The 13,347-nt window shown below is 41.8% G+C and overlaps 1 pseudogene; it reads right to left on the bottom strand.

Annotated features, from left to right (window-relative positions):
• Positions 1-2,105: 2,105 nt before the first annotated feature.
• LOC129657209 (uncharacterized) lies at positions 2,106-3,228 on the bottom strand (annotated as a pseudogene).
• Positions 3,229-13,347: the final 10,119 nt, after the last annotated feature.

Genomic DNA, 13,347 nt, shown 5'->3' with positions numbered 1-13,347 from the left:
AATGAGGTTCGTGACATTGTAGAGGAGACAGGGATGAAGACCATCCCCATGGAAAACAAATGCAAAAAAGCAAAATGGCTGTCTGGGAAGGTCTTACAAATAGCTGTGAAAAGAAGAGAAGCAAAAAGCAAAGGAGAAAAGGAAAGATATAAACATCTGAATGCAGAGTTCCAAAGAATAGCAAGAAGAGATAAGAAAGCCTTCTTCAGTGATAAATGCAAAGAAATAGAGGAAAACAACAGAATGGGAAAGACTAGAGATCTCTTCAAGAAAATCAGAGATACCAAAGGAACATTTCATGCAAAGATGGGCTCTATAAAGGACAGAAATGGTATGGACCTAACAGAAGCAGAAGATATTAAGAAGAGATGGCAAGAATACACAGAAGAACTGTACAAAAAAGAACTTCATGACCCAGATAATCATGATGGTGTGATCACTGACTTAGAGCCAGACATCCTGTGAAGTCAAGTGGGCCTTAGAAAGCATCACTACGAACAAAGCTAGTGGAGGTGATGGAATTCCAGTTGAGCTATTCCAAATCCTGAAAGATGATGCTATGAAAGTGCTGCACTCAATATGCCAGCAAATTTGGAAAACTCAGCAGTGGCCACAGGACTGGAAAAGGTCAGTTTTCATTCCAATCCCAAAGAAAGGCAATGCCAAAGAATGCTCAAACTACCGCACAATTGCACTCATCTCACATGCTAGTAAAGTAATGCTCAAAATTCTCCAAGCTAGACTTCAGCAATATGTGAACTGTAAACTTCCTGATATTCAAGCTGGTTTTAGAAAAAGGCAGAGGAACCAGAGATCAAATTGCCAACATCCGCTGGATTATGGAAAAAGCAAGAGAGTTCCAGAAAGGCATCTATTTCTGCTTTATTGACTATGCCAAAGTCTTTGTGTGGATCACAATAAACTGTGGAAAATTCTGAAAGAGATGGGAATACCAGACCACCTGATCTGCCTCTTGAGAAATTTGTATGCAGGTCAGGAAGCAACAGTTAGAACTGGACGTGGAACAACAGACTGGTTCCAAATAGGAAAAGGAGTATGTCAAGGCTGTATATTGTCACCCTGTTTATTTAACTTATATGTAGAGAACATCATGTAAAACGCTGGGCTGAAAAAACACAAGCTGAAATCAAGATTGCCGGGAGAAATATCAATAACCTCAGATATGCAGATGACACCACCCTTATGGAAGAAAGTGAAGAGGAACTCAAAAGCCTCTTGATGAAAGTGAAAGAGGAGAGTGAAAAAGTTGGCTTAAAGCTCAAAACAAAGATCATGGCATCCGGTCCCATCACTTCATGGGAAATAGATGGGGAAACAGTGGAAACAGTGTCAGACTTTATTTTTTTGGGCTCCAAAATTACTGCAGATGGTAATTGCAGCCATGAAATTAAAAGACGCTTACTCCTTGGAAGGAAAGTTATGACCAACCTAGATAGCATATTGAAAAGCAGAGACATTACTTTGCCAACAAAGGTCTGTCTAGTCAAGGCTATGGTTTTACCTGTGGTCATGTATGGATGTGAGAGTTGGACTGTGAAGAAGGCTGAGTGCCAAATAATTGATGCTTTTGAACTGTGGTGTTGGAGAAGACTCTTGAGAGTCCCTTGGACTGCAAGGAGATCCAACCAGTCCATTGTGAAGGAGATCAGCCCTGGGATTTCTTTGGAAGGAATGATGCTCAAGCTGAAACTCCAGTACTTTGGCCACCTCATGAGAAGAGCTGACTCATTGGAAAAGACCCTGATGCTGGGAGGGATTGGGGGCAGGAGGAGAAGGGGACAACAGAGGACGAGATGGCTGGATGGCATCACCAATTCGATGGACGTGAGTTTGAGTCAACTCTGGGAGTTGGTGATGGACAGGGAGGCCTGGCGTGCTGCGATTCATGGGGTCACAAAGAGTCGGACACGACTGAGCGACTGATCTGATCTGATCTGATCTGATGAGTTTTGAACCAATACTTTTCAGGAATTATCTAGGACCATACACCCTCTGCTTTGGCTTTTTGGATGAAGCACAGGCCTCTGTGCTGTCCTCCAGGCCGTCTAATTGTCAAAAAAAGAGCATCAATATTGGATTACACTTTAGACACTAATCAGCCAGGGGAAAAGTTCACTGGCAAAAGGGTCTTCCCAAGAATGGTCAGATACGACCTGTCACTTAAGAGAGAAGGGGAAGCCTCATAGCTACAGTCACCACAAGCGTCCAGTAGGCAGGCAGATGGCTTTAGGCAGTGGCTGATTGAAAGCGGATCTGAGATATCCAGCTTCGGAATGAAGTCATCTTCTACAAATTCTTCCTTCACTGAGACAGTGAATTCTGGGTGATCTTTTTTGAGGGGCTGAAAGGTGCTTCCTCAATCTTCACTACCACACTAACTTGTCTCTCTATCAGAGGGTATTTTTAAGACTAAGTCCTTTATACATACGTGGTCAAAGCAAATCAGTTCATTAATGGCTTTCACCTTGGCTGATGACATCCTCAGGGATGGACAAGGGGAAGTCAGTAAGGAATTGGGTCCTTCTGAGTCTGCTTATGGGAGCTACTCCAGTCTGGCAGACTCTGGGGAAGGACATCTGAGGAACATGACTGGGTCCAAGTTGAAGAAAGTGTCAAACAGGATATCAGACTCAGAGTCTGAACAGTCAACACTGTGAGAATCCATCGGGAATGTTCTGGAGGGGTAATGACTGGTTCTGCACCTGCTGTGGACTCAGCAGAGGAGGCCACTGGCCTGGCTCCATTCCCCCTGTTCTCTGCTTCCTCTTCAGTCATCCATCCCCAGGAGCTGTCTTAACTTCTGGTTCTCAACTACAAACGAGGCCAGGAGTTTTATCTTGTAAAAGCTAATTTTCTAGCAAATTTTCTGGTTTTCTTCTCCCTTATCTACCACTTGTTGTTTCAGCTCACTCATTTGAGCTTTCTTTCGGTTTCTGGCTGTCTGAGTTGCTACTCTGTCTTTTAATTTCCTCCGCAGCACCTTCTCCTCCTGGCTCAGGTGTGTGAGGCCCTGTTGCTTGCACGCCTGGGGCGTCCTCCCAGCTCCCCACCTAGCGCACACAGCAAACACCTCCTCAGGGCTTGCACCTTGCTTGCCCGGCACCATGACCAGCAGAGCCCGGCCAGCCGGGGCTGCGGGCTGGCAGGACAGCACAGCACTTTGGATGTCTGGGCGGCCAGGCTCTGCACGGCTACAACCACCACCATGGCCTAAGCGTATCTGCTAAGTTCATCTAACTTAACCTCTTATCTGACCTGTTGTTCTATTTTCTGACTTTTCCCCTGTGACTGCAGTCTTTTTGGAGATGTCACATTAGCCACTTCTTCGGGTGACTATATCCATGAGCTAAATTAAAAGGCAAATTTTAAGGCATTCATAATTCAAATTATAAATGATGTAATTAATCTACAGCTTAGTGCATGTTTACACATGAATCAGATGGCAAAGACCTTCTGAATAGGGTGAGTACAGGAAGTTTTACGGGGACAGAGAAACGTGTGAACAAGTGAACTGTGACTCTTAATGACTTGGAAGAAGCCTTTTTTTCTGTTCAGAAATTGTTGTGTCTCTAATTTTGGACTTCGAACATGACTTTATGAAAAAAAAAAACAGTGGTGAGAGAAATAGAGAGAGAAACATAGAGGTCCATTTCTACAACTAAATACAATTCTATTTCGTATGAAAACATAAACAATGAAATTTCTTCTCATTCAACTACAAATATTACACCTTTTCTTCCTTGGATGACTTCACTTTTAAAAAGATACATATAGAATAGCTAGTGATATTAATATATAAATTGGAAAATATAAAATCTAGAAAACTATAGGAAAAAACTCAGATGTCCAGGATTCAGTTCCTCTAATATAATTCAAAGTCAGGAAGTTAAAAGGAAAAAAAGGCAGCAGCAAGTAATCTAAATAATGCCACAAAAGTTCATGGTGAATGATATCCATTTATCTAAAAATACTCTTGTTTTTCATTTGGATATATTTCTGTGAAGTTTGGTTAAGATTTTCCAAAACAGTATCAGTTAGATATAGACTATTGGAGGGAAAAGCTTAATAGGGATTTTGATTTTAAGGATTTTAATGATGATTCTATGTTACCAACAAAGACATAAATGCTTCCTCCATATTTGTTCCATTATTTTTTCGTTTTCTTCATTTTAATTCTTCAATAGTGTGAATGTTGTGTGCATATAATATAGCAGGTACAATGCTGGACCCTGAGGTTTTACACTGCTATGACACAGGGGTAGGGCAGCTTCCCAGGCTTCCCAGGTGGCACTAGTCATAAAGAACCTGGCTGCCAATGCCAGATACGTAAAGAGATGTGGGTTTGATTCCTGGGTCAGGAAGATCTCCTGGAAAAGGACATAGCAACCCACCACAGTATTCTTGCCTGGAGAATCCCTTGGACAGAAAAGCCTGGTGGGTTATAGTCCATAGAATTGCAAAGAGTCAGACACAACTGAAGCGACTTCACACACAGAGCAGTTTCTTATAATTAAGGCAGATTTCTATTTTAAAATGCTGGAATGAATTTTTTTTTTGTATTTTGAAATTTAATTTATTAATAGCTTTGGATATTTGGACAACTTACTTGATATTTTTGATGCTTAATTCTTTATTCCACAAAATAAGGAAATAAGAGGAAATTCTTAAGCACCTGGTCAGTGCATGGCACATAATAATGTGACATATGATCATTTCATTTATAACGTGACACATTAGTGTCATTTAGTATTAAAGGCAAAAATTTCAGCCATTCTGAAAATATACCTACTTAAGCCCAGTTTACCTCCAATGTTTTTGCATATCTATGTTTTACTATTTTTATCTCCAGTTTATTTTTGTTTTCATTCCTCCTTGAGAGACATTTCAAAGATAAGGCACTCAGAAACTCGAAGTAGGAAGTTTGGTTTTAAAATTGACAGAAGATCTGAATAGACATTAAACAAAACAAAACAAAACAAAACAAGTAGATAGTCAACAGGCACATGAAAAGATGTTCAGCATCACCAGCTATTAGGGAAATGCAAAACAAAACCACAATGAGATTGTTACTGAACTCAAGTTCTTGTGCCCAAGGCACAGTAAGGCCAAATATCAAAGTCTGGAGCAGAGAAAGGTTTGCAAGGAGATAGGTGGCTCATGGTTTAAAAACCCTGAACTCTCTGAAAATGTTCAGCAAAATCCTTTTATAGGAAAGTTGAGGAAGGAATGTGGTTAGTTGTTGCAAACTTCTTGGGGCCAGATCCTTTGTGCTTGAAGTGAGCTCACAGTCAGGTCATGCTATTCCTGTAAACCTCCACCAAAACAAATGTTATTCTCCATCCTGACAAGAAACGGCAAGGTCCCAAGTCTTAACTTTCACCCTTTGAAGTCAGGGCCTGGCTAAGCGAAGGCAGTCCCTACTCCAGCCAGTTAACACTGCCTGGGAGTCTTCATGGAGCACACAGTCTGGGTCCTCCCACCAGTGCACAGGCAGGGCGGAAGAGGCATATCTCCGCTGGTGATGGCCTCATGGCTGGGTCCCCAGACCCTGCCCAGCTGTCATCACTGAAGGAGCCAAGCATCCAGTTCCCACCAGTCCTCAGGCTCCCGAGGCCCCAAACAGGTCCGATCCTGTGGACCACAGCCTATGGAGACCGCTGTGGCCATTAGGTTGTGGAGGCAGAGATGGGGGAGAGGTTTACTGCTGCTTCAAGGCCTGGACCAGGCCGGTTGGTTGTTATGGAGTGGGTTCTGGAGTCCTGCAGGACACAGCCCTCAGCCCGTTCCTGCCCTTGGCTTCTCCAGCTCACCCATAGGCCCAAGACTGGAGGGCCTAGAGGGCCCAGATGAGAAGACTGCAATCCACCTTTTATCTCACTCTCTGCAGCCAGGACCATTGCCTGGCTGACTGCTTGGAGTAAGTTCTGTAAACACTATACTTAGGATCTTATGCTAATGGCCTTGTGCAGCCCTTATTACAATACAATCCCTCCCTTTTCCTATAGGACAAAAATAGAAGTGTAAAGTCCATCAATTTCCTCAAGGTTTTCACAACCATTATAGAAAACAGTATAGACAATCCTCAAAAAATTAAAGATAAAACTAAGATATGATCCAATTATTTCACTTCTGGATATTTATATGACAAGCATGAAACACTAATTTGAAAGATATGTGAACTGTTATGTTCATTGCAACATTGCGTACAATAGTCAAGATATGCAAACAACCAAAGGGTCCTCTGATGGATGAATGGGTAAGGAAAATGTGGCACATACACACACACATACATATATGTGTATCTATCTATCTATCTACAGGAATACTGCTGCTGCTACTGCTAAGTCGCTTCAGTCGTGTCCGACTCTGAGCGACCCCATAGATGGCAGCCCACCAGGCTCCCCCATCCCTGGGATTCTCCAGGCAAGAACACTGGAGTGAGCTGCCATTTCCTTCTCCAAATAGGAATACTACTCAGCTATAAAAAAATAAAATCTTGTCATTTGTAACAACATGAATGAACAGTGAAGGTATTATGTTAACTGAAATAAGTCATACTGAGAAAAACGTCATATCATTTCACTCGTAATAGAATATAATAAAACAAAGCAAATTCATAGATACCAGAAACGGAGTAGTGTTTACCAAGAGAAAATGGGTTGGGGGTAGGTAAAAGGCATGAAGGAGATCAACTGTATGGTGATGAATGATAACCAGACTTATAGCAGTGATCATTTTGTAGCATACACAGTTGTCAAATTATAATGCTGTACATCTAAAATTTACATAATTAAAAGAAAAAAGGAAAGTAGGGAGTTAAGTTATAGATTGCAGTTGTGTTTTAGATGCTTGAGTATCTGGACAATGGAAATTGTTTTCCATAAGTGAAGAATTCATTGTATTGTTTTTCATATTCTATATTTTTATTTCCTTTGGAAATAACCCGTGCATTTAAAATTTCCAGCTTTTTGTGAAAATGTTAGCTGTTTACTTCAACTTTGTTTTTTTTTTTAACTTAGAAAAGAAAGTAGCAGCAAACACATCAACTTCCACCATAAAAATATTGATTTGAGTTCATTATGATACATAGTGTTGCTTCTAGAATCATTACATTCACTCACTAATTCCCAGAAGCAGACTTTCCTACCTTTTTAGAACACAATAAGCCATCTACAATGTCACCCAGGGCATAATTGTAATTATAGCTAAAAAAATTTATGGCTTCAAACCAGTTAGATATATTTGAAGATAAACACAAGCATAAACGTGGCGCAGTATTAGCACAATGCCATCTCATGAGTGCTGCCAAACATCTGTGTTGGAAAGAAAGAAGGAAACGCAGAAGCAGGCTCTGTTTTCTCCATCTCTGCACGTGTGTTCCGAGATGACACACAAGGGTGTATGTGAACAAATAATGAGAGAACGTTGTGATCAGCACGACTCATTACTCGTCTCATGTGAATTTATGTTGGTAATTTTGTTGTCAATTTTTTTCTCACTAATTCTGTCATCATGAACAGAAAACAAAGTCAAATCAGAGTTAAAGGTAATAATATTAGTTCATTTCTAGGTCTTTGAATGAACTTCTCGGGCTGCTTATAGTTATAGTTCTTTGAATTAGGGAAAGGTTGCTATCAATCAGATTGGTAATGGAGCCCACTTCTTTGTTACCTCCAACTACGTAACATATCTTCTCCTGTTGGCACTGTTTTGTACACCATGGATTCCAGTTATACATAGTTTTGCCCTTAAGTGCTCCACAAATATGTGCTGATCATGTGAAGAGGAGAATGAGTTTATTCACTACATCACACTCTTAAGATTGGGGTGAATCAATTTGAGTATAATGATCTTGGTTAGAGTAAACATTAACTTATGTTTATTATATAATAAACTGTACTAAATGCTAGGGTATACTGAGGATAAAAAATCAACATAATTCTTACTGGATGCACAGCAAAATCTTGTGGGAAAGAAAATATTAATTATATAATGAGTGATGGCTAAGAAATAAGAGGTGTCAGTGCTGCTGCTGCTGCTCAGTCACTTCTGTCCTGTCCGACTCTGTGCGACTCCATACACGGCAGCCCACCAGGCTCCCCCATCCCTGGGATTCTCCAGGCAAGAACACTGGAGTGGGTTGCCATTTCCTTCTCCAATGCATGAAAGTGAAAAGTGAAAGTGAAGTCGCTCAGTCGAGTCCGACCCTCAGCGACCCCATAGACTGCAGCCCACCAGGCTCCTCCGTCCACGGGATTTTCCAGGCAAGAGTACTGGAGTGGGTGCCACTGCCTTCTCCCGTGTCAGTGCTAGTTACTGGCAAATAGAAGAGGGAAGAAAAGCAGTTTATGCCGAAGTTTCAGCCCTTGAGATGGTCTTGTGATGAAAGGATTATAGAAGGATTGCATGACTTCAGTAGGGAAAGTGGAGTTATCTATGACTTATAATGAGACTGGGGAAATGGGAACACAACTTTTTGTCTAGTTTGTTGTGAGAGCAACAGGAAATTATGAGAGGCATATCACTGTGGCTGTGGGGTATAATGAACTGATTAGAAGGAGTCAACTCCAGACATAAATGAAAAATGTAGTGGGGAACTTAGCCCCACCCAAAGAAAAGTCTGACTTTTGATCCTGGCTCCTGTCAGGTAACCTTTAAACTCTTAGAATTTGTTTAGTGTTAGGAGAAGGCAATGGCACCCCACTCCAGTGTTCTTGCCTGGAGAATCTCAGGGACGGGGGATCCTGGTGGGCTTCTGTCTATGGGGTCGCACCGAGTCGGACACGACTGAAATGACTTAGCAGCAGCAGCAGCAGGAGTCTTTGTCTGGTAGCAGGTCCCAGGTATGAGTAAGATGAATCCAAATAATGGTGAAAGTATAGAGCTTTTTCTAATAAAATATTGTACAGATTTTAGTATTTTAAATTGTTTATCAGTTGAAGATTACATAGGCTATATTCTTCATACTATTTAATGCATGCTTCTAGAGTCTCACAGACGCATGATTCTTGGACTCATAACACTCTCTTTATTGCATACTCCATTAATACATATCTTTCTGAGCTTATTGTGAAAAATCATGAGGCCTCAGGTGTCTAATGTAAATACCAAATGATGTTTAAAACTGTCTTTATCCTTATTTCTGAAGTAGATTTGATGAGAAAACACTGCAGTGACATACCTTGCTTCTTTAAATTAGTATGTTTTGTGTGAAAATAAGGGATCAATTGTCATTTTACCAGAGATGTTAAGTATCGTTTGATCATCTAAAGGACTGTTCTAAGAAGGAAATATCTATCTTACATTATTTTGGGAGTCTGGTAACTTAACAGCTTAAAAGTATTATATGCTTTGCAGAAATGGAGGTGTATATACTCAGAAAATCTTAGGAACATGGAAATGAGAATATTTTGAACTTGCTTAGGTTATTTAGGGAGAAGGCAATGGCACCCCACTCCAGTACTCTTGCCTGGAAAATCCCATGGACGGAGGAGCCTGGTAGGCTGCCATCCATGGGGTTGCAAAGAGTCGGACACAACACTGAGCGACTTCACTTTCACTTTTCACTTTCATGCACTGGAGAAGGAAATGGCAACCCACTCCAGTGTTCTTGCCTGCAGAATCCCAGGGACGGGGGAGCCTGGTGGGCTGCCGTCTATGGGGTTGCACAGAGTCAGACATGACTGAAGCGACTTAGCAGCAGCAGCAGGTTATTTAGACTGTTCTAAGGCTAACCTTCCTGTAATATTAAAATAATGTGACATTGTCATTAAGTCAAAGACTTATATTTGACCCCTGTGAGTTTGCCAGGAAAAATGAGAGAATGATAGTCACTGTATAAGATCTTCTGAAGACAGGACTCTCTCTTGCTTTTTGAGTACACAACATGATCTCCACCTGCACAAGCTGGCAAACAGCTGGTGTCAGGGGATTGCCTCATTATATGAAAGTAAACCTAATACATTTTAGGCTAGCTTGTACTTTATGGGACACAATATTAGCATATTAATGTTCATCAGTAGAAGAGGGGGAAATCTCAAAGCAGATATGTTACCTTCAAACTTTGAAGGTATTGGCAAACACAGTCAACAACTCTGCCTCTCCATTTGTAAAAGCATTTAGCAAGCTGAAAAGCTTAAACCAATGTTAGTTAATGTTACTTATAGATCTTAAAGTCTAGAATGTCACCAGCATCACAAACTGCTCATAGATATTTTATGATATATTTTTAAAGTCAGCCTTCTAACATAATACTTTCATCTAGTAGATGAGAAAGCAGGCTCAGAGACCTTATGGGACTTCTTGAAAGAAGTTCACACTGGAAGTCAATAGGAAGTGTGATAAGAATCTTATATTGGCACTACTTTTACATTATCACTAACATTGACTTTTTAAAAATATTAGTTTTTGAACTAACTCTCTGTTCTTACTATAAAAATTTGCCTGAACTTGAGATTTTCCAGCTTGTTTGTGTATCCACAATGACAATGACGAAAGCGCCAATGATATTTTGAAGTCAAACCATTGTAATAGGGGTGGGGCAGGCACAGAGCCGTTGGCACGTGACTGTTAGCTTGAGACCCTGAGAGCAGGGGTTAGAGGTCTGGTGGGCCAGCAGTCAGCAGGCCAGTGATCCTCGTGGCAGAGAGTGCAGTAAGAGGCAGATCACAGCCTTCTCCTTGGGGCCCTCCAGACCCTGTGGCCTCTGGGATGTCAGTGAGCTGGGAGGCCAGCTGACAGGCTGAGGGTTGTGTCCCACAGAGCTCCAGACCTCTCGCTGTGTCTGCCCACTGGCCAGGCCTTAAAGCAGCAGTAAATCTCTCCCCCATTACCACCTCCACATGGGCCGCAGTCCGTGGAGCCCTCAGCAACTGGAGTATACGGACGCTGCCTTTAAGGTAATATCTTCAGCCAGCTCCAGTCTCTCTGTTCTAATTTCAAAAGTTGGTACAGCTTAAATCAGTTTTCTCCTCCTAGAAGGTGGCCTGAGGTCAGGGTTAAGTTGTGAGGACGTTGAACATCAGTGCTTCAGGTCCAACCAGAAGAAGTGCAATTGCTGTAAGCTGGGAATTAACCTGATTGGTATTTGCTACGACACATATTTCCTGTGATCTTATACAAATGAATGGCTCCAGTTTAAACGAAAAGCCTGAGGGTTGGCTGGGTCCTAGGTGTGCTGCTCCGTTAGTGATGATGGCTGGGCAGGGTCTGGGGACCTAGTCTTGAGGCCGCTACCAGCTGAGATTTGCCTCCTCAGCCAGGCCTGGGCACTGGTGGGAGAAACTAGACTGGGTGCTGGACCAACATTCCCTGGTTGGATAACTAGCTTTCATAGGGACTCTCTTCTCTTAACTAGGACCTGAAACTCAGAGAGCAAATGTTGAGATTTGGGACTTGACTTTGCTCTTTCTTGTAAGAACAGAAAATAAAATTTGTTTTGGTGGAGGTTTATGGGAATATTGTGACTTCACTGACCTCAGGGACAAAGGATCTGACACCAAGAAGTTTGCAGCAACTATACCTCTCCCCTGGAGAAGGCGATGGCACCCCACTCCAGTACTCTTGCCTGGAAAATCCCATGGACGGAGGAGCCTGCTAGGCTGCGGTCCATGGGGTCGCAAAGAGTCGGACACAACACTGAGCGACTTCACTTTCACTTTTCACTTTTATGCACTGGAGAAGGAAATGGCAACTCACTCCAGTGTTCTTGCCTGGAGAACCCCAGGGATGGGGGAGCCTGTTGGGTTGCCGCCTATGGGGTCGCACAGAGTCGGACATGACTGAAGCGACTTAGCAGCAGCAGCAGCATACCTCTCCCCCCACCTTTTCTATAAAAGAGTCTTGCTGAAAGCTTTCGGGGAGTTTGGTGTATTTAAGGCATGAGCCACGAGTCTCCCTGTGTGGCCTTGCAATAAACCTTTCTCTGTTCCAGATTCAGAAGTTTTGGTATTTGGTCTCACTGTGCGTCGGGCACATGGACTTGCATTTGTAGCAGCATGTCTCAATTAGCAATGAGCAAAACCAGGCAGAGAGAGGCAATGAGAAGCGATGTGATTCCTAAGGTCAGTGGTGACAAAGACTAGAATGGATTTTGCTGACTTTTCAATCCTGATGAAAATTAGCGTTCAGCCTAAACAGTATCAGAACTGTAGGAAGAGAAGGAGAATTGGGAGGTGTTGTCAAGTCCTGAGAGGGCACACTGAGACTTTGATCCTGAGGATTTACTTGGAAAAAGGGAACACAGTGGTTGCCTTTTCTTGTTTAGCCTTCTTCAGTTTTTTTTGCCTCACTTTTGATGTTATCTTCTAGACAGCCTCTTCATAAAGGAAGGAGGCACCTGACCCATGAAATAAATAATTAAAGCAGTCATAATGATTCCAGTTCTTTTCACCACTTAGTGGTTTAGTGGTGACCATGTGACCTATATCTAGCCAATAATATATAAGGTAATGCCTTCCAGGAAAAATAACCATATTAGCAAAAGAGAGAGGAGAAAAAGAGAGAGCTCCCTGACCTCTTCTTCTTGGCTTTGAACTTACTTGTATAATTATGTGATGCTTGGAAATGCAGAAATCTATTTTCACCTTGTAAGAAAATTGAGACGCTCTTAAAGTTTAGTGCTCTGATGTCGTTGAAAGCTGAACCAACTCTAAAATTTCTGTCACTGGGCTTAAAAAAAAATTACATTTTGCTTACGCCACTTTTAGCCAGGTAATTTATTATTCATAGTCAAAAGAACCGTAATAGATTCTGGTTCCCATTAGTCTCCCTTTGCCCTTAGGTCCAATCTCTGCTCTTCTTTGTCTTGCTCTGTGCCTGGAAGACTGACCTCTATGGACTATATCACCTGGACCTCTTTGCCTTCCGGTTTCTGGTTGGCATCACCTAATGAGAGGCTCCTACAGATCAGAGTATTTTTTTTCCCTACAATTTTCTCTGTTTCAATGTGGTTCACATTGTGTTGTGCTCCCTAAGGTGGTGGTTTCTGCCTGGTAGCCTTTATTTCATGGTTGCAGCTCTCAATGAAGCTTAATGAATTGCATATTTCCCCCCTTTTCCTTCAGGTCATGGGGGACAACATTAACTTCTCACTGTTGATTATCCTTGAGTGTCTCAACACTTTGTGAATTCCTTTAGTGTTACACATATGTAACTCCATAGATAGTTTCTTCATTAAAAATTCTTGCCTGAGGCTGTTGACTGTTTTTTTTTTTTTTTTTTTACTGAAACCCTAACTGATACCTACAATGTCTAAAAGCTTTTTAAAATGAATCAGAACAGATATATGCCATTTATTTAAAGAGTAGAATAATTCTGGGTCAACAC

Source organism: Bubalus kerabau, chromosome 7, assembly GCF_029407905.1.
Source record: "Bubalus kerabau isolate K-KA32 ecotype Philippines breed swamp buffalo chromosome 7, PCC_UOA_SB_1v2, whole genome shotgun sequence".
In the NCBI taxonomy this organism is placed as follows: domain Eukaryota; kingdom Metazoa; phylum Chordata; class Mammalia; order Artiodactyla; family Bovidae; genus Bubalus; species Bubalus kerabau.
Note: the sequence above shows the minus strand (reverse complement) of the source record. Positions and strands in the feature narration are given on the sequence as shown.